We start from the raw sequence: 21,722 nt of genomic DNA on the forward strand, positions 1-21,722 counted from the left end.
AAAAAAATATTTTTCCGGTCCCACCGGAGCAACCCTACGGTTGGTGGTGGTGGTGGTAATAACTTTATTGATAGAAATATATAGGTGGGTCTTAGTGTAGAGCCACTCATCACATATTTTGATGTGGTCTGTGGCTCTTGTGGCAGGGTTGGAGCCCCTATCCAGGGCCCCACTGAGTGACACTGCTTCCGAGCATCACAAAAATGTATCGACCAATCGAGGTTTCCCTGCTTTCCTTGAGACGGAAGAGTAAATAACGTTCGAAATTTAGTTTTTTTTTCTGGCCAGCAAACCCTCCACCAATCCACGTAGCCGAAAAGTAGTTTAATAATTAGTAGCTGAATGACAGAACAACGAAAGAAGGCTTCTATTGAAGCAGTTGTTTGCAGCCGAGACACAGTATACGCGTCATTCTGCGGGCTCATACACTTTTCATTACTTTCCTCGTTGAACACATTATTTCTGAAGATACCTAACGAATGTTATTGATTCAGGCGTTTGTTTTATGACAAATAGAAGCAAATATACTCCGAAAATATTTATGGTGCTCGTAAGGCGGGACACTACCGTTTTTGCTTCGAGAGACTAAGTACTAAGATACTAAGTAGAACTTATTTCGTACTAAATTTTTCGGCATTCTTCTCCCTGGTCCCCTTACGTGTAAATACATTGTCGTTTTTAAAGAAATGTTTGTCCTATTTTTTTTTACAGTGACAACTGCATTTTTTTTTTCTACGAGATAAATATCGCCGGCGGCGTCATAGTCGGCGTCACAGACGTCGATAGAACACACCCACACTTTTGACGTCCTTGGTGACACGTGACCCCCGACGATATTTGTCGCATTTTTTTCACTTAATTGGATCTAATTAATTAACTAAATACCCCACATGCACTTCATTATTTCTCTTGCGAGATTTTTTGGTGCTCTATCTAATGCAGTTATTCTTTTTCTTATAACTCAATTTCGAGTTCGAACGTTATCGTGATGACACAAAACCTCAAACATAGCCATACAATTCTTACGCATTAATAAAAAAGTTTGGGATGCGCCGCAACACATTATTGTTACCATACAAAGCCTATATGAAACCTGTACTTGAATTTGGTTGCATTCCGTTTTCTGGTAGCGTAAACTACAAGATTCAACCCTTAATCTTACTGGAAAGGCGCGCTCTACATATCTGCCTTGTTCTACCAAAATCAGTTTCTAACGCCCTCCTTTATCTGGAAGCCCGTATCCCTGATCTAAATTACCGCTTTCAAATACTCACTGTGCGAACTTTCCTCAGGTCGTTGGACCCGGTGACTGATGTCAGCACTGCTATTTTTCTGTCTGAGCCGGCCTTATTCTTTTCTTATCATTGGCCATGGTATCAAATGCCACAAATTACTTTAACGCAGAACCTTTAAACATCGATATGTGTTGATCTCAGTTCTTTGCAGTGGGTCGATGACCCGCCGGCAGCAGTGTAATTCCATTTAGACCACATCTTCCCATCTCATGCGAAACGCATGCCCGCATACATTTTGAACGGTCTTATTTCTGGTCACATAAAGAAATACCCCCATCATACGGTGTTTTCTACCGATGCTTCCGTCACTTGCCAAAAAGCTGCAGTTGGTATCTTTTCGCAGGATTTGGCAAGGAGCTATTCTGTCCGCATCCCAGATTATATTCCTATATTCTTTGCGGAATTTTTGCTCTTGTAATGGCCCTGAACAAAATTCTATGTCATGTGTCACATGTTATCACCTTCGCTGATTGTCAGTTTTAGTCTTCCTTGAAACTTCACAAAAAGATTAAAAAGATTTTTTGAGCCGTTTTCTGCGATATTTTGACCTATGCACATTGAAGGAGCTCCGTTTTGTCTGGGTTCCTGGCCATGCAGGTATTCATGAAAACGAGGTGGTGTTGCATTTGGGTTGCAAGCCCCAAGGGTAGCGTTGGCCTGGCGGCCTGGGGCAAAGCTGGAAACATCCGAAGGTCCCGGCAAAGGATGAGTCGACTGGCAACAGAACAACTTGTTTATTCTGGCATCTCAAAAGAGCAGCCGGTCAGGGCGACCACGTTACTCGAAGGAAGGAATCGAAGTCTCCCTCGGCGTAGTAGTAGTAAGTGGATGAAAGGGGAAGAGGAAAGGAAAATGCACGGGCCTGTGACTGGTGTTAAAACACCACAACCACTGCCGGCGTGCAGATAGAGAGAAGGATAGGTAGGGTTTCAGAGGAAGAAGGAAGAACGCGCGCGCAGGGGCGCGCGGCGTTCCTCCTTCCCCCCTCGGCGTCCGGGGCAGCGGCGTTTTACACCCTCGGAGTCGAGGGCAAGAAGGAACGGCTTGGGAAGAGGCGTCCGATACGGCGACGCTTGAACATGTCCAGACGTGACGGGTGCGTCCGCCAGGCCGGCGCCGGTCAGACCTCCTCGCCTCCCAGTTGGGGAGCTCCTCTCCCCGGCTGCCGCGCTTTGACAAGCGTGGGCACCAACATGCACACACACACACACGCACGCACGACGACACGTGGCACTGAAACCTGCCTGGACGCGCTTGGCGGGAGGCGTTGCGGCAGCGATGAACGGGTCCAAATGACCCCCGCTTTGAACAAAGCCCCGGCGTCCGTTGCATCCGCGCCGGCTATACCGCGCGTTGTAGGCGAAACGTAACAGACCGCCCCGCCGGGAGAAGGAGATCCCGATGGTCAGGGGACTGCATCCGCTGTCCGGAGGGATGTCGCTCGATGATGCTCGTAAACGAAACCGGTCGTCCCTCGACGTTGCTTGAGCGTAGCGCACAGAGAAGGCCTCGTTCTCAAGTTCAGGATCACACAGGACACTGCAAAGTGACTTCGGGAGAGTTGCCATTTTTGTGCTCGTTCCCAGCAAGCGTTAGAACTACGCCGAAACGCAACCGCTCAGTCAGCAAGCACGAGACAACCCTCACTAAGCTCTGCCGGGCTCTTTCCCCTTTTATACTACTGCCTAGTCCCTTACAGTAGTCAAGCAGCACTCAGAACGCGTCCACAAATTGGAAAATTGCACTAGAAAGCACATAATCACTTTGAAACACTAAACAAAAGCAATATGTTAAAAATCCTGCCTCAGGAAGAAAACATCAGTAACCAACAACTTTGAGGCGGATTCCTACGTTAGGGGCTTCGACTTAAGCCATCGGCGTTACCGTTGAGACTCCCCTTTTTGTAACGCACCTCAAAGGAATATTGTTGCAAAGCGAGGCTCCAGCGCAGGAGGCGGCCATTTTTGGGAGATATGGTCTGCAGCCATTGGAGAGGGCAGTGATCCGTCTCAATGATAAACCTCGAGCCGGCTAGGTAGCATGACAATTTCTGAACGGCCCACACGAGACACGCACACTCTTTCTCAGTGGCGCTGTACGCCTGCTCACTACAGGTCAGCTTACGACTAGCATACAGGACGGGGTGTTCCACTTCTCCATTGTCCCTTTGGCACAGTACAACGCCCATGCCTCGCTCACTAGCATCGCACTGAACAACGAACCCTTTTGTGTAGTCTGGCGATCGTAGCACAGGCTGGCTTGTTAGGGCGCTCTTTAAGGCGCTAAAAGCTCTTTCCTTTGTCTCGCTCCAGACGACTGTTTGGGGCTCTGTTTTTCTTAGAGCATCCGTCAGGGGAGCCGCGATATCGGAGTACCTGGGGATGTACCTCTGATAGTAGCCGGCGACACCTAAGGACGACCGAATATCGGTCTTCGTGCGCGGTTGCGGGAAGTCTCGCACAGCGGCCACCTTTATTTCAGAGGGGCGGCGACGACCCTGTCCAATCACGTGACCGAGGTAGACAACTTCGGCCTGTGCTAATTGGCACTTGGGAGCCTTGACTGTCAAGCCCGCTTCGCGCAGGCGGGTTAGCACTGCCCGCAAGTGTGCCATATGCTCAGACCAGGCTGCGGAGAATATCGCTACGTCGTCTAAATACGGTAAAGCAAATTCTTCCTGTCCCCGCAACACTTTGTCCATGAGGCTTGAAAAGCAGTATGGCGCGTTCTTCAAACCAAAACTCAAAAACTTTAGGACGGAATGTTCCCATTGGTGAAATGAACGCCGCATACCTACTAGCCTCTTCTGTAAGTGGAACCTGCCAATAACCCCTGACAAGATCTAGGGTGGAAATAAACTGAGCGCTACTAACTTTCTCAAGGCGCTCCTCGATGTTAGGGATCGGATAAATTTGATCCTTAGTAATGGAATTAAGCCTGCGGTAGTCGACGCAAGGACGAGGTTCCTTGCCCGGTACCTCAACTAAAATCAAGGGGGAGGTATAATCACTCTCACCCGCCTCAATAACACCGAGCTGTAGCATTTTCTTTACCTCAGCCTCCATAATATCGCGCTGGCGGGGTGACACCCGGTACGCCTTAGATCGTACTGGCTCTGGGGAGGTAAGTTCTATATCATGCGTAAGGACAGAAGTCCTACCAGGCCTCTCAGAGAACTGACCTTGAAACTCTTGTAAGAGTTGGTGTAGTTCGGTTTTCTGCTCAGCTGACAGCGGTGCTTTAATGATTAAGTCACTAATGACCTGATCAGTGTCTTCCCTGTTCGTCACTGAGCCTAGTCCCGGAAGCTCGACCGGAAGCTCTTCGGGAACGTTTACCATCATACACACCACTGCTTCCCGTTGTCTATAGGGTTTGAGCAGATTACAGTGGTAAACTTGCTGTGCTTTCCGCTTTCCTGGCAGACTCACCACGTAGTTAACATCCGACAGTTTTTGAACAATCCGTGCTGGGCCCTCCCACTGCACGTCGAGTTTGTTTTTTAGCGATGTGCGCAATACCATTACCTCATCGCCCACCTCAAAACGACGGGCCCTGGCTGTCCGATCATAATAAACCTTGGCCCTCTGCTGGGCCTTTGCCATTGCTTCACCTGACAACTCCTGTGCCCTTCTTAAGCGTTCGAGGAGACTAAGCACGTACTCGACCACGACTGGGTCGTCGCCCCTGCCTTCCCACGAGTCTCGAAGCATGCGAAGCGGAGACCGCAGCGAGCGACCGTACACCAGCTCAGCTGGCGAAAACCCCGTAGCCGCATGCGGCGCGGTCCTTAATGCAAACATCACCCCAGGCAGACACAGCTCCCAATCACTTTGTTGCTCAAAACACAATGCTCTCAACACGCGCTTCATGACGGAGTGGAGCTTCTCAACGGAATTCGACTGTGGGTGGTACACTGAGCTGTGTAACAGCTTTACCCCACACCTTTCGAGAAAGGCTGTCGTCAAAGCGCTGGTAAACACTGTGCCCTGATCTGACTGGATTTCCGCAGGAAAACCAACTCGCGCAAATATGGACAGTAGTGCATTGACTATCTCAACTGAGCTGAGTTCTTTAAGCGGCACTGCTTCAGGGAACTTTGTCGCTGGGCAGATCACAGTCAAAATGTGTCTGTACCCCGTGGCTGTTACCGGCAGAGGTCCCACTGTATCAATAACGAGCCGTCTAAAAGGCTCCGTAATGATAGGTACCAACTTCAACGGCGCCCTCGATTTGTCCCCTGGTTTGCCAACCCGCTGACAGGTGTCACATGTCCTCACAAAGTGTTCTACGTCACGAAAACACCCTGGCCAATAGTACTCTTGCAAGAGACGGTCCTTAGTCTTCTTAACTCCTAGGTGTCCGGACCACGAACCGCCATGCGACAAGCGCAACAGATCCTGACGGTAGCACTGAGGCACGATCAGCTGATCGAACTCGACTCCTCTGCGGTCTAGATACTTCCGGTACAGGACCCCACCTCTTTCCACAAAACGAGCATTTTTCTTGGCGATACCTTCTTTGACATTGCAGAGCATGTTTTCTAGGCTGCCATCCTTTTTTTGCTCTGCTATCAAAGCCGACCGGCTGACTTTTAGCAACCTATTAAGTCCATCGGACGTAGGCGCGATGAGCAAATCTGCAGATAGCTCTTCTAATTTTCCCGTGTCGGGCATTTCCTCTCCAGTACCTGGTGCCTTCAGCGCTACAGGCTCAATTTTATTCAGTTCGGACGTGTTCTGAGTATCAGCTTGCTGCGCCTCCGACCCTTTTTCATTGTTCGACAACGTCGGCCCCGCAACTACCGCCTTTGCAGCGAGCTCCCGAACTCTTGATCTGGTTAAGGCCTGAACGCTAGCCTCACCAAACAAAAGCCCCTTCTCGCGCAGGAGGTGATCGGACCTGTTCGAAAATAGGTACGGGTACTGGGGGGGCAGCATAGATGACACTACGGCCTCCGTCTCAAGTGCTCCGAAAGGTCCTTCAATAAGCACTTTTGCTACGGGCAGACACATGCTATGAGCTTCCACGGCTTGCTTGATCCATGCGCACTCGCCCGTGAACATATCGGGTTCTACGTAAGAGGGGTGAACTACATCCATTGTAGCTGCGGAATCACGAAGCACTCGGCACTCATTCCCGTTCACGAGGAAGTCTCGCATGTAAGGCTCGAGAAGCTTCATGTTCTCGTCAGTGCTACATAATGACAAACACACGACTTCTCTTTTTGTTTCTGGACACTGCGCCGAAAAGTGACCCGGCTTCTGGCACGTATAACACACGCGCGCTTGCCTCGTCTCGAACCGCTTTCTGCGTTCGGCTTCGGCTGCCGCCGTCTCCTTACGTTCGGTCGGACTGCTTTCACTCGCATCCGCACTACGTGTGTCCCCCCTTGCTCTCATGGGTGTGAACTTCGGCCTCTCAGACTTGGAGCCCAATTCACCCTTTTGACCGTCCTTAGCTCCGCGAGCCCGACGCGTCACAAACTCCTCGGCTAGCTCGGCGGCTTTAGCCACTGTACTAACGTCTGGCCTATCCAAGACCCAGTACCGCACGTTCTCAGGTAACCGACTATAAAACTGTTCCAGCCCGAAACACTGCAGAATTTTCTCGTGGTCACCAAACGCTTTCTCTTCTTTGAGCCACTCCTGCATGTTTGACATAAGCCTGTAGGCAAACTCTGTATATGACTCATTTCTGCCTTTTTCATTTTCCCGAAACTTCCGACGGAACGCCTCCGCTGACAGCCTGTACTTTTTTAGCAGACTCGATTTCACTTGGTCGAAATCCTCTGCCTCCTCTCTCTTCAAGCGAGCGACTACGTCGGCCGCCTCGCCGGGTAACAAAGTGAGCAAGCGCTGTGGCCACGTTTCCCGAGAGAACCCCTGCTTCTCGCACGTTCGCTCAAAGTTAACCAGGAACAAACCAATGTCCTCTCCAAGCTTAAACGGCCGCATCAGGTCAGTCATTTTGAACGATACTCGTTCTCCTGCACCGTGTGCCTGACTTCCATTACGAGCGCGTTCCATCTCTACCTCGAGACGCTTCATTTCCAAAGCGCGCTCTTCTTTCTCTTTTTGCTCTTTACGTTCGCATTCCTCTTTCTCTTTTTGTTCTTTACGTTCGCGCTCGTCTTTTTCTTTTTGTTCCCTCTCCTCAATGGTCTCAAGGCATTCCGACAGCTCGTCATCCTCAGCCTCCAACTCAAGAATCGCCCTTAGCAGTTCCGGTTTTCTGAGTTTGTCTGAGACATCAAGACCCAACTCTCTTGCAAGCTCCAGCAATTTCGGTTTGCGCAACGACTTCAAATCCATGGCTGCTCCGAATGCTGCTTTCTCTACTGCCTACTATTGTCTTGCCGCAAACTAACCCGGCAGCAACGACAACACAATTACCAGCTCTGTTTCTGACACTAACAAAAGCCTGGCAAAACTCAGAAGAAGAAAGTCCCGCACTCACCAAACCTCGCAGCCAAGAATTCAGCGCAGTCGTTCCGCTGCAGGCAACCAGTCATCACACAGGGCTCGTTGCACTGCTCCCGGATAGTCGTTGTGCTGCTCAGCATACAGTTGACCGCATATCTTCGCTGCTGGCCTCCGTTGTCGGGATCTCACCGCTGGCAACCAGTTGTTGCATTTGGGTTGCAAGCCCCAAGGGTAGCGTTGGCCTGGCGGCCTGGGGCAAAGCTGGAAACATCCGAAGGTCCCGGCAAAGGATGAGTCGACTGGCAACAGAACAACTTGTTTATTCTGGCATCTCAAAAGAGCAGCCGGTCAGGGCGACCACGTTACTCGAAGGAAGGAATCGAAGTCTCCCTCGGCGTAGTAGTAGTAAGTGGATGAAAGGGGAAGAGGAAAGGAAAATGCACGGGCCTGTGACTGGTGTTAAAACACCACAACCACTGCCGGCGTGCAGATAGAGAGAAGGATAGGTAGGGTTTCAGAGGAAGAAGGAAGAACGCGCGCGCAGGGGCGCGCGGCGTTCCTCCTTCCCCCCTCGGCGTCCGGGGCAGCGGCGTTTTACACCCTCGGAGTCGAGGGCAAGAAGGAACGGCTTGGGAAGAGGCGTCCGATACGGCGACGCTTGAACATGTCCAGACGTGACGGGTGCGTCCGCCAGGCCGGCGCCGGTCAGACCTCCTCGCCTCCCAGTTGGGGAGCTCCTCTCCCCGGCTGCCGCGCTTTGACAAGCGTGGGCACCAACATGCACACACACACACACGCACGCACGACGACACGTGGCACTGAAACCTGCCTGGACGCGCTTGGCGGGAGGCGTTGCGGCAGCGATGAACGGGTCCAAATGACCCCCGCTTTGAACAAAGCCCCGGCGTCCGTTGCATCCGCGCCGGCTATACCGCGCGTTGTAGGCGAAACGTAACAGTGGGTGATTACTTAGCAAGGTCGGCTCTTAGCGGGTCGGTGACACATCCCGTCCCGAATTTCCGTCTGCTGGCGATTTCCAGGTTTCAACGGTTCCAACACAAATCAGCCAGGTTACGCGATTCCTTACTAAATACCACTTATCAGCACTTAGCATATAACTGGAACGTCCGTTCGTGCAAAACCAGGCTGTGCGAGGTATCAATGACGTATTTGCGGTGCAGGATTTCCAGTTTGAATTAATATCTATGCAGATGTCTGTGGACACCGACAAACCTACGTGACTCATGCAGGGAAGTAGGGAAGTTGAATCTGTAGACCATTTTCCTCTCTACTGCTCAAAGTTCGCACTTCAGAGAAAGATTTACCTGGAGGTCCCTCTCTCCAGGTTAGGGCTCCTGTTATCTCTGCCAGTGTTATTATCGTTCGGTGCGAGCGCCAAAGGATTTGCATTGGGTTCAAGTTGTGAGATTCTGCATGATCACATGATTGCAACTGGTAGCTAGGTTGATTCGCTGACTCTTTTAAAATTTTTCCTGCTCTTCTTTTTTCACTAAAATGCTGTTTGTTATCTTACTTTAAATATTCTTCTCTCGTTTCTCATTGATACATTTTTCAAAATTCGCGCTTGGCGCTCATATTTTCTCATAATCTCCTATGTAAATTTCTTTGCTTATATTACTATAAGTTGGCCAATCTCCGCGTGTGGATATGTGCCATGCTTTAAGAGGAAGAAGAAGAAGAAGTCTCTCTTGTGCGGCTCATTCGTTGTAGCTTGCCAACGGACGAAAAGGCTCGTATCAGCATCTGTACCACAGCCGAAGATCACCTGTCGACAGTGAAGTCTACTGAAAGCTATGGCCGAACGTGAGTCTATTATCTTTGGAGGACGTCTCGGTTCCGGTACGCAGATGTGTAATGACCATTAATCTGCATGGAGGGCTAGAAAACACTGTACTGGAGGGCGCAGAAAAAATTGATACCTCCCAGTGTTCTTTAAAGTGTACTAGTACCGCACAGAACACGGCATCTTCGCATTTTGCCTCCATCCCAAATGCGGTCGCCGCGGCAGCGATTCGACGACATCAGCTCAGTCCGTACAGCCGAACGCCACTCAAAATTTCTCCATCGCGCAGAGTTGAGGATGTTTCTAAGGCTTGGCAGCTTGACCGCTGATTTTATGCGCCAACATAAAACGTTCTATGAATGGCAGGGCGCTGAATGCGCATAGATATCAGCGCGGAGAAGCGTGCTACGTCTTCTAGCCACTCTGCTCAAATTATCCTCTATTTGTTCTAAGACATTCTATGGGCTTCATCAACAATGCACTGCTCGGTTAGCTTCATCCTGAAGGTCCAATATATTGTGCACTTGGCTCCACTGACAGTTGGAGTGTCATGAATAGCCCTAGATAACAGGTGCATATTATTTGCTTTAGCGCATCGATGGTTTTCGACTTTCAAATTGTGTTCAAAATAACGCGAAATGTCTGCATATATTAGCACATTTCCAGGAATTAGTATATTTGGCATTTTTATTACCTCCCTTTCAATCAAGACCTGTAATGCGTTGTTTGCCTCTTCAGGCGGCCGGTTCACTAAGAAAGATTACATTGATAAGCTACAAGCATGAATCTCTTCAACTAAATGTCGTGGCATCTCATCGCTTTTCTTCATAATGTAAATATTGCTTTCATATTTCTTATTTCTGTATCTAATGAACTTCCGAAACAATTAAAAAGCAAACAAGAAACACAATCCCCCACAATGTCCTCGGTGCTGTTGATTGTTGCCTTCCTTCCAATTAGCGAGCCCCTCATGTCCCTACTCTTGTATGTTCATCAGTTTACTGAGTGTGATGGTTCTTGCAGTCTCGATGCATAAGTCGTTTCTCGCCCAACTACCGTCCTCACCAAATTAATCGCATTCTGCAGGACGTTGTAAGTGTGGTGGTGGTGAACGCTCTGAAAGTTAGGTTACCCGCAACATTACTGCAGTGGAAACTGGAAGGTTGAACAGCCGCCGTCCTTCATTTGGTAGAGCAATGTCCGTGAGATAGAGGGGTCATGGGCTGATATCCCACTCACGCCATGCGGTCGTTTTTAGAAGCGGTAGCTCTTACTGCATACGTTTGTCAAGGACGCGCCTGTCTGCAGTCAAGGTCAAATTGACCAAAACTGTTACCACGTGACCACACTACATCACATAGCAACAATGGGCGCGTAGCGACTGAATTGATGCCTATACTTTCGATCTCTCATATGTGTGCCAGTATAGCGGCTATAGAAGTGGGACATACTCCCCCCCCCCCCCCCCACCCCAACTTATGCATAAAATTCGGGGCCACCTGTTTGACGAAAAATGTTCGAAGTGATGTCAAATGACTTGGCATGTTCGGGAGGATAAAATTACTAATTGATGTGAAGCCCAAAATATGTGTGGGATTCGCACCGACGTCCTTTCCTGCCTCAAACTGTGCATTTCGAGGACCTTCACACGGCCATTACGGCCGAACTGTTTGTCGCAGAGGGTTCCGGATGGCGTCAAACGATTCGTCGTGTAGTGATGCGCACATGTTTAGATTTATTAACTGATATAACGAGTAAATATACCGGATATATCAAAGGTGGCTATAAATCGCAATAGTAGCGCAAAATCCGTGAGGCAGATGGCGCTGCTTGTGTCTTGGAAAGGATGTTTTCGGAAAGGAAACATCGGCGGAAGTGTGGATTTGCTCTTCTCTACGTTTTCTGAGCACGCCAAAGTAAAAGCTCCCGTAGCTAACGCTCTTCACTCGAATACTGAGGCAGCACTGGCGGAGAATTTGTGTTCTACTTTGTATTGATTATTGTTCATGTGAAAAATGAATACACTGCTTTATTTTATATCCGAAAAAAGCACAAATAAAGATGAACACATTCCTCTGTCTTTGCCTTTGTTTCGTAGAGTGTTTGTATGCCGTAAATTTACGTAGTAATCCGTTTTTTTTTTTATACGGAGGTAAACGAAGCTATAGGATAGCAGACGGAATGAGCTTCATAAAATGCTGGTAGTTTGCGTATTTTTTGTCTTTCTGGTGGGCAATATAAAGAAATGGTTTTTGAACGAACCTTGTGCCCCCACATCACAGTCGGGAAAACACATCCATTGAAATGGACTGGCAGGGCCTAGTCGTTACCTGTTAATTTAATTTATTGAAGTACAAAAATACAGAAAATAATTCTCACGAATCACATTTTTTTCTTTAGTGCGAATTTCAGTGACCTCTCGTATACATCATTGAAAACAATGGGTAATCATTTGATCTTAGTGATATATATATATGAAACAAGTGTCTCATGTCTCTTGTTTCCTTTTCTTGCAGCGTTGCAAATGCCAGTTCATCCAGGTAAGACCTCGACATCAATCTCTTCTTTTTTTGTGCCTGCGTCGAGCCTTTCTTTATAAAGAATACATGCCTGAGGAAGCTGTAGTGACACCAGTCGCTAGGGAACAGTCGGGCAATTCAATGCACGGCAGGTGATTTTTAGCCGATTGGGTCCGAATGTGCCCACGCGCATTAAGTAGCAGTTTATTCTTACCAACCCAACAAAAGAGCTATAACTTTTTCCTACGTGCACTTTTGTGTAAAAAATCAAACAGGATAGCTAGCTCTCACACGTGGTGTTTTACTTCGCGCGTAAAGTAAAACTATCCGATTAGACGGAAAAGGGCTGCTTTCTTACTCCTTCGTCCTTCCCTTCTCACACGGAGTGGTTCAGGTGTCCACCTAGGTGATATACAGGCAAAGCGTCTTTGTTTTTGCAAAACCAATTTTACACTTATTTTATCCGTCAGCCACCAGAGACCCAGTGGCCGCACAGAAGAGAAAATTCAAACAGCATTCTGTCCGCCGACGGTTGCCACCTCTTGGTAAATGTGGAGAACGCAACTTAATGCACGCTTTCTTAGGAGCGCGGCAATATAAAAGTTAATGAGAGGCCAGGGAAAAAAGTGAGAGGTCATGAATCTGTTTTCACTTTTTCTTACATTCTGCCTGAAAGGTCATGCCAATGAACTCGAAGTTGCATGTGGCCGCAGCGACCGAGAAACGCGTACGAAAGTTTTCACGTTCCATGATTGAACGTCGCCTTCGTTATAGCGCAATTAGCTATTGTGATGGACGATATCGGGACTGGAATTTAGCCCAGGATCATCCTTTCGAGTGAAGTATTTAAGCGTAAGACGCTGAATGCTAGAAGTTGATTCTATGGTCTCTTCTAGCGTGCAGTGATGTGATGCTTCTAGATGCGTTGCGTACGTTGTTTTAATTTCTGCTCTGTTCTTTATTTACAATCCTCTATATTTTCATTTTGTGGATTATAGCAGACATTGGTGAACAGGATTTTCTCACCGTATGCACTTATTTTTCCCCCGTTTTCATTCCAGGCGTCTCCGAAATGTCCCAATTCGGCGGTGAGCCTTTCATTTTTTTTCCTTCCTTCCCGTTCTTCAAGTTTCAACGATATTCAAAGATTGCGCTTTTAGTGTTCTCGAAGTCTAATGGCGCATAAAATATTAGAGTTCGGTTTAAATGTTTGTATAATGCCAGACCTAAGATCCCGAGATTTTTTACCCAATAGTCAAAAAGTTCTCGGCGCTGGAAGATAACGTGTACATTTTTTCGCAGTTCTACAGTGAAAAACTGCGCCCGAGGGGGTAATGCTGTATGACGCAAGCCGCAGCTTATAACTAGGGTTTGCAAATTTATTTTTACGTTTTTGAAAAAACAGCGGATTTTTTCCGCGTTTTTTTTTAAGAACGCATTTCTGGTGTTTTATGGCCGATATTATTTTCCATTGATTAATTACCGGCTTTTTTGAAAATTCTGTGAATTTAAAAGCCACTTGAGTCTATCTCGGCGTTTTTGTCAGCACAAGCTATATTCAGCAGCAAATAACGAACAAATCGCAGCACTTGTAGCTTTGCTTGTAGAATAATTTTCTATGATTACTAAAAAGTAACAAAGTTGAATGATATAACCTCAGACAAAAATTGATTGAGGTTCAGATGGCCTGATAAGATGGACTGCTAAACACAACGGGCTCTCAAAACGATGGTTTTTCATTTTGCCGCCTGCCATTGGCTGGAAGTTGCGCCATTTTCACTGTACTTTGGCTGTTTTTACGGCTCCCTTGTTATTTTTAGTCCGCTAGCGCCAGAGATTCCCCTCGGCCGCTTTGCCGTTGTCTGCGGCTTCGCAGGGCCACGTGACCTAGCTGGCCCACCTGCCACCTCGGTTGCTTGTCTGGGAATTTTAGTGCGCCAGCACAGCAGGTTCCTATCGCCCATTTTGCCCATGTTTGTCCGCTCCTCTGCGACCTTGATCAGCTGGGTGGATGGGTGCTATCCGTCTGGGTGGCAGATAGAAAGCCTGGGTAAGATGTAATCTAAACTTGCCCTCCGGTTTGTGAGCAAACTGGCAACCATGGCAGGTGCAAGTTCAATTAATGAACAGTCGCAAGAGGTAGCTCGCAAAGAGCAAACTGGGGCTCACAAGCCCCACAGGTGGCAACAACTGCCACCTCAACCTCAGGGCAATGGCGTAGGGCAGTGGCATAGATACCAGGACTTCCTGGTATCTATGAATGTAAGGTGCAGACCGACTTATGAGAGAGTGAAAACAGATATGCTAGAGCGCCGTAAAAAGAGCAGCACTAAAGGAGTGGACCGGAGGAAGTTTTAAAAGGCAATTCTCTTGCCCCCACCCGGTCGACCCTGAAGAAGATGCCAATGGCCCTCTAAATGCCACAGCTTATTTAATGAGAATTTGATTGAAGTGCTTTTTAGCATGGTTTCATAGCCGTCTCTGACATGCCATTCATAAACTTACTTAACCGACTAGCTGCTCTTAGTGGGTGATGACAGAGAACAAATAGGTTTACGATAGCAGTCAGTGTGAAGTAGATGCTTCCCGGTCTTAACAAGCTAGCGCAGCAACGCCTGAAGTCGCACTATTCCGCTACTTCTCCAACCATAAGAACATCCAGTCATTCGCCTGCTGAACAATCAGCAAGTTATGGCTTACTAGTCGAAGATGCTCACTTTTTCCGCTTTCTAACACTCAATTCGCTGTATCTGTACATTTTTTAAAGATTTAAACAAACATTCTGAACCCTAATTACAAGCAAAACTTAGGTCACACCCAGGCGCGCAGTAAAAATGTGGCTGATCCGTACTGATTCCAGCTGCTGTAGAAAGATTCCAGTTGGCGATAGGCCTTTAGCGCACCCATTCTAACCATCTTCCCGCCGTCTTCGAGAAATGCTAGGGCTTGTGAGCTCCCCTGGGTTCATCGAGCTCATGTTCCCACCATAAGGCCGGTTACCCTATGCCTAAAACATTTTCATAGAAAAAAAAATCGTTGACGGAGACCACGTGGCATCTGACAAATAGCTTCGACTTCACGAAATTATACCTCACATAACTGTAAACATGATCTCTTTATTGTATGCATTACTTTTCTCTTGCTTTTATTCCAGGCGTCTCCGAGATGTCTCAGTTCGGTGGTAAGGTTTCTTTTCTTCGCACTGTGCGTGGCTAAGCGTTCAGGAAACTGTTGGCGCTTTCAATGCCAAGAACATTAATAGAAAACAATTAAAAAAAACTAAGATAGCATATTTTTTCTCTACCCTCTCGGCAGGGGTCGGTGCTCACGCTGGGTTCGCAGCAGGCGCCGGCGGCTTCACTCGGTGGCCACGATGTGACACAAGCCTTCATTTTCGCGTAAATAAACTCACACTGCTTACGAAGTAAAAAAACCAGTGGCAGTTTCCTTTTAAAAACTAGGCTAACATGTTATCATTGGGTTGCCTCCTTGCGTTGCGAGAGGGAGGGGCATCAAACTGCCTCAGTGTTGATGACAGCGATGCAACACGATGCTTTTTCGTGACTCCTCTGCATTGTTTCAAACGTGAACATTTCGCAGAGATTGGTCTGGTCATAAAGCGAGTTGGACGTAAAGGAACGTCACACAGGTCCCCCTGTTTCTAAATTGGGGAATACATAGGCGTCAGGAATCATCGTTAAGCTTCGGTTGCATCACACTTCGACCTCAAGACACCCCATCGCATCGTGTCCAAAATCGCCTGAGGTTACTGGTCCACCAGCCACATCACTGAATATCCACATAATCTCCACACTGAATGCCCATATAATATCTCCACCGAATATCCACATCACCTAATATACACAGACGCTTCTCAGGTATAAGAACGGTGTGCGCAACTTCGACCGACAGTGCAGTGCGATCGCGCAGAATTCTGAAGATTTGAATCGGTGCATTGATTTTTGATAATAAGTAGGTGTTTGACATCGATCTAAACCTATTCAAGCCACAGCTTCCAAATGTTCGCACATACAATACACACCAGAAAACGTATACCGGTCTCAAGTCTGCCTTCAATCGGTGTGTGTATATGGCTGTCGCGACGCCGTGAAGTCCGTCCCGCGCCGCTCCACGAACGAGCATTCTTCACTCCACAACTCCTTCGAATTACATGGTGGCGACATCTTTTCCGGAACTGTAGAAGTAGACCAACAGGAGATGTTAAAAGTGGTTCTCCTGCCCCCGTCGGGTCGACCCTGAAGAAGGAGTCAAGTGGGCCCCTAAACGGCGCAGCTTGTTTCATGAGGATTCGATTGAAGTGTGACGCCCTTTTTGTATGTAATTCATAGTTTCATGGCCATCTCTAACATGCACTTGATAAACCCACTTAACTAAGTGCTCTTAGCGGGTGATTACAGTAAAAACATAGCTGTTCGATAAGAGTCAGTGAGGAGGAGGTGCCTCCTGGTCTACAGAACCTAGGGAAGCAACGCCTGAAATTCCACAACTGCGCTGCGTATATAATCATAACAAAAACCAAACATGTCCCTGGCTTCCTTACTTCGTTAATTTAAAATTTTGGCTGAGCGTAACTCCTGCTGATCAATTAGCAAGATATGGATTCAATGTCGAAAATACTAGCTTTTTTCGCTTGAAACTGAATTTCGTACACGGAATTCGCTGTACTTCTAAAGCTTTTTTTTCGGTTTAAAGTCCGAACCGTACTTATCACGCTAGATCACGCCCGGGAACAAACTAAAATGATATGGCTCATAGGTACTGATTCAAGCCGCCGCAGAAAAATGCCAGGTGGCACATGTGCTAGTCATGTTCCCCTCTTGAAGAAATCTAAATGCGCTGCTGAGTTCCCGTAGCTGTGCCGAGCCCATGTTTCCATCAAGAAGCCAGTTACCTTATCCGGAAGACATTTTCCTAGAAACAAAAAAGCGTTGAGGGAGACCACATGGCTTCTGACGAACAGTTTCGACTTCACGAAATTATAGCACACAGTGATAAACGTAGTCTGTTCATTATATGCCTTACTTCTTGCTTTTAATTCCAGGCGTCTCCGAGATGTCCCAGTTTGGTGGTGAGGCTGACTTTTTTGTTTTCTTTCTTTTCATTGTGGGCGGCTAATCGTTCAGCAAACTGCGCTTTCAACGTCAAAAAACTTTAATGGCAGGGAATTATAAAAATTAACAGAAGCGCAGAAAGACAGAGGCGCTGAACTGCGAAGCAGAATGCGCTTGTAGGCTTTTCCAATTTTTAGTTTGGCTGGCTTTTGTTGCTGGTTAATATATTTATGCTTTACATTTGCTGCACTTACACCTCACTTCATGCTGACAAGCTTTATGGCTGGATACTGATTTTTTTATGCTTTTAAATTTCTTGCACCACACCCATTTTGCCTTACTTGATGCGCCCTGTTGGAACCGCCAATGACACTTGCTCCTTTCGGCGCCGCTTTACCTCGGTTCACTCTCGCCGCTCGCTTGGGGGCGTCGCTGTGCCCACCTCTGCGCCTCCGCCGATGCAGATTTTCCCTCTCGCCTATCGACAGGGTGCGGTGCTCGGCTTGCTACAGGTGCCTGCGGCTTCACACGGCAGGCACGCAGCGACACACGCCTGCATTTTCGCCTCATGGCACTCATACTTCAATAATAATAATAATAATAATAATAATAATAATAATAATAATAATAATAATAATAATAATAATAATAATAATAATAATAATAATAATAATAATAATAATAGTCATGTTTATTTTCGCCACTGAGCACAGAGGAGCGAAAATAGGTGGCTGGAGAAAAAACTGCTCTATCGCCAGCCTGACGGCGCTCCAGCCACCTTTACTTATGCAGTAAAACTCAAATGGAAGTTTCTTTTTAATAACTAGGCTGACGTGTTATCATCGTGTTGCTACCCTGGGATGAGAGAGAAGGCGAGGCATCAGTTAATCTAAGTGTTGATGGCAGCGATGAAAATACCGTTAAATCGTCGCGATGGTTGGAACTTTATGCTGCTTCGTGCGTCCCCTGCATTGTTTCGAAATTGAACATATCGCAGAGCGAGTTAGACAGAAAGCCACGTGACACCGACCCGCCTTTTCGGAAGCAAGATATACATATGTGTCACTAATCGTTAACATTCGGGTGTTTAATATCGCGAACGAAAAACAGAGCATCGCACTGTGTACAAAATCTCCTCTGGTGTTTGTTCCACCAGCCACATCACTGAAACGAAGAATATCCACAAACACTTAACAAGTATAGGAACGATGACCACAACTTCGATCGAGGGCGCAATGCCATCGCTGTGAACTATGAATACTTGGATAATAGCATCGATTTTGAGAGCACCTGGGCCATTGACATCGAACCCAGCCCACTCAAACTAAAGCTTTCAGAATGCTCGGACATGCAAAACACACTCGAAAGCGTCTACAGTCTCAAGGCTGCCTTCAATTGGCTTTTGCCACGCCGCAAAGCCAGTCCCCCGCCGCCCTACGAATAATCATTTCTCGCTCCACAAGTCATTCGAATCATACGGTGGCGACCCGTCTTCAGGAACTGTAGTAGTCGGCCAAACGAAGGTGTAAAAAGCGGTTCAATTGCCCACATACGGTCGACCATGAAGAAGGTGCTTAATCGGTCCCTCAATGTCAAAGGTTCTCTCAGCAGACTTTAGTTGGATTGTGACGCTCTTTTCTATCTAATGCATGGCTTCGTGGCTGTCTCCGACATGGAGTTGACAGGCCTACTTAAGCGACTAACTGCGGATAGCTGGTGATTGCAGTAAACAAACAACGCTTCGCTAGAACACGGAGAAGAGGTGGAGCTTCCCGGTCTTCAGAGCTAGTGGAGCAATGCCTAAAATCGCATAACTGCGCCACATGTACAACGATAGAAACGTCCCATCATGCTCATGGTGCCCTTGCTTTGCTTTAAGAGCTAACTGAATCCAGCTCCTGCTCAACAAACACCAAGCTATCTCTAGCGTCTGAAAGATACCAACCTTTTTCAGTTAAAAATTAATTTATAAAACAGAATGCGGCATACTTAGATTATTTTTTGTTACTTAAACCGAAAGACCAAACCCAACTTATAGCCACAAACTACGGTCGATCCAAAGCGCAGAGTAAAATGTTGTGGTTGATCGCTACTGACGCAAGCAACCCGTAAAAGACGCCGTCTGGCGATGGGCCTTTAGAGCACCCTTTCTTACATTCCGTCCCGCTTTGCAAAATCCTAAGGCACTGCATGAGCTTCCCTAGATATATCGAGCACATGTTTCTACCTAGAAGCCAGCGAACGTATCGTTCGCTGGCTGTTTGAGACCAATGTTAAAACATTGGTCTCAAACAAAATGCGATCAGGGAGACAACGTGGCATATGGCCATATGTTAGCCATATGACCATATGGCGAAGAGTTTCGTGCTCGCGAAATTATAACACACATTGGTAATCATTTCACTGTATCTATTGCTTTCTTCTTGCATTTATTCCAGGCGTCTACGAGATCTCCCAATATGGCGGTGAGGCTGACTTTTTGTTTCCTTTCTTCCCATCTTTCGAAGCTATAGATGCTCTTCGCTCATTCAGCACCAAGAAATGGTAATGGAACAGAACCAAAAATTGATAGCAACTGAGATTATATGAGGCGATGAAATGCGTAAAGAGAATGCGCCTTTGGACCTGTCCATTCCATGCTTCTCACGTTTGCCGCATCCCTTCTATTGAAATTTGCGCCAGTTTGTCTCGCTTCACTTTGGCTAGATATTTTTCCTGTATAAAGATTTCGTGACTTACATTTGCCGCATTTACACGTCGCTTTACGTTGACTAGCGTGGTGGCTCACTAACGATTTTTAACGCTTTTACATTTCTTGCATTTTACTTATATAACCTTAACTGACGCACCTTGTTGGATACGCGAACGACACGTTCTCGCTTTCAGCGCTGTCTTCCCTCTTCCCGAACACGCCGCTCTCTTGGTGGCGTCGCTGCGGCCGCCTCTCTAGAGCTTCATGAATCGGCCTTCACCGATGCAAATTTTCCCTTGCGGTACTAGCGCTCTAGTCGCAGTGGGCGTAAGAGGCTTTACGCGGTGTCGACGTAGTGGCACACGCGGGAATTTTTCCTAATGGCACTCATATTTCCTATCAGGTAAAATGCAAGTGGAGGTTTCCTTTTATGAACAAGGTGGACTATAATTATTGGATTCTCGCGCTGGGTTGGGCGAGATGGCGAGGCCTCACACTGCCTCAGTGCTGACGACAGCAATGGAACTTCCGTTGAATTGTCGTGGTGGGTGGGACATTCAGCTTTTTGGTGCCGCCGCTTCATAGTTCTTGTAAACCAGCGCAACGGCTCGAAACCAAACAGAAAGGGACAAAACACAGCGCTGATGAAGAAATAGAGCCCCTTGTACAAGAAATAAAGCTGTACAACATGAACTGGTGGGCGAGTTGGTCAGACATGGTTCTTGTAAACCAGCCCTTTCTGTTTGGCTTCGAGCCGTTGCGCTGGTTTACAAGAACTATGTCTGACCAACTCGCCCACCAGGTCATGTTGTGCCGCTTGATGGTTTCGACCGGGACCATTCTGCAGAGACCGGCCCTGGTAGGGCCGGTAAGAGGGCGATTTAGAGATAAAGGAAGGAGACACTGGCCCGCCTGTTTAGAAGGCAAGGAATGCATGTGTGTCATAAATCATTCCTACCCCGCGGGTGCTTCATGCCTCAACCGAAAGGCCGTGGACCTCATGGCGTATAAAATACCTTTGCAGACTCTTCCGCCAGCCACATGGGTGGAACGAACAATTTTCCACAAAAGCTTTGCCAGCGTACGAACGATTTACGAGGCTTCCAACAGAAGCGCTGTGCGATCATAGAGCATTCTGAAGACTTGTATCATTGCACTGACATTGAGAACACCGGGGTCGTTGACACCGAACCCAATCCTTTCAAGCGATAGCTCATAGAATGCTCGCACGTACAAAGAACACGCAATAACATGAAAAGATCTGAATGTTTTTCTTCTATCGCCCTGCGTATCTGGCTTTGGCGACACCGCAAAGTCCGTCCCCCACCTCCTAATTAATGCTCATTCTTCTCTCTACAACTCATGCCTCTCGCATGGTGGGGCCCGCTTATCCGGAACTGTATGAGTAAACAAAAAAGAAGGTGTGAAAAGTGGGGCCCACATCCGATAGACCCTGTAGAAATTGCTGAATCTGTCCCTAATTGCCAGAGGTTCTCTAAATAGTCTTTGGTAGGAGGCTGACCCTTTTTTCTCTCTAATGCAAGGTTCCGTGACCATCTTTAACATGCAGCTGATAACCCTACCTAGCCGGCTAACTCCTTTTGACTGGTAATGACAGTAAATAAACAGCATTCCACTAGCAGACAGCGAGGTGGAGGTGCTTCTAGGTCTTCAGAATCTAGCAGTGCAATGCCCGGATTCACACTACTGCGCTAATTATGCAACCATAGTTCCTTCCCATCATGCCTCTGGCTTCCTTACTTTGTTATTTTATAATCTGACCAAGCGTAACTCCTGCTCAGCAACCACGAAAATATGGCTTCAATGTCAAAGATACTGACGTTTTTCAGCTAAAATTTAATTGCAAAAACAGAATTCTGCGTACATTTGACGTTTAAGGCAAAAGTCTGAACCT

Source organism: Amblyomma americanum, chromosome 6 (assembly GCF_052857255.1).
Source record: "Amblyomma americanum isolate KBUSLIRL-KWMA chromosome 6, ASM5285725v1, whole genome shotgun sequence".
NCBI classification, from domain to species: Eukaryota; Metazoa; Arthropoda; class Arachnida; order Ixodida; family Ixodidae; genus Amblyomma; species Amblyomma americanum.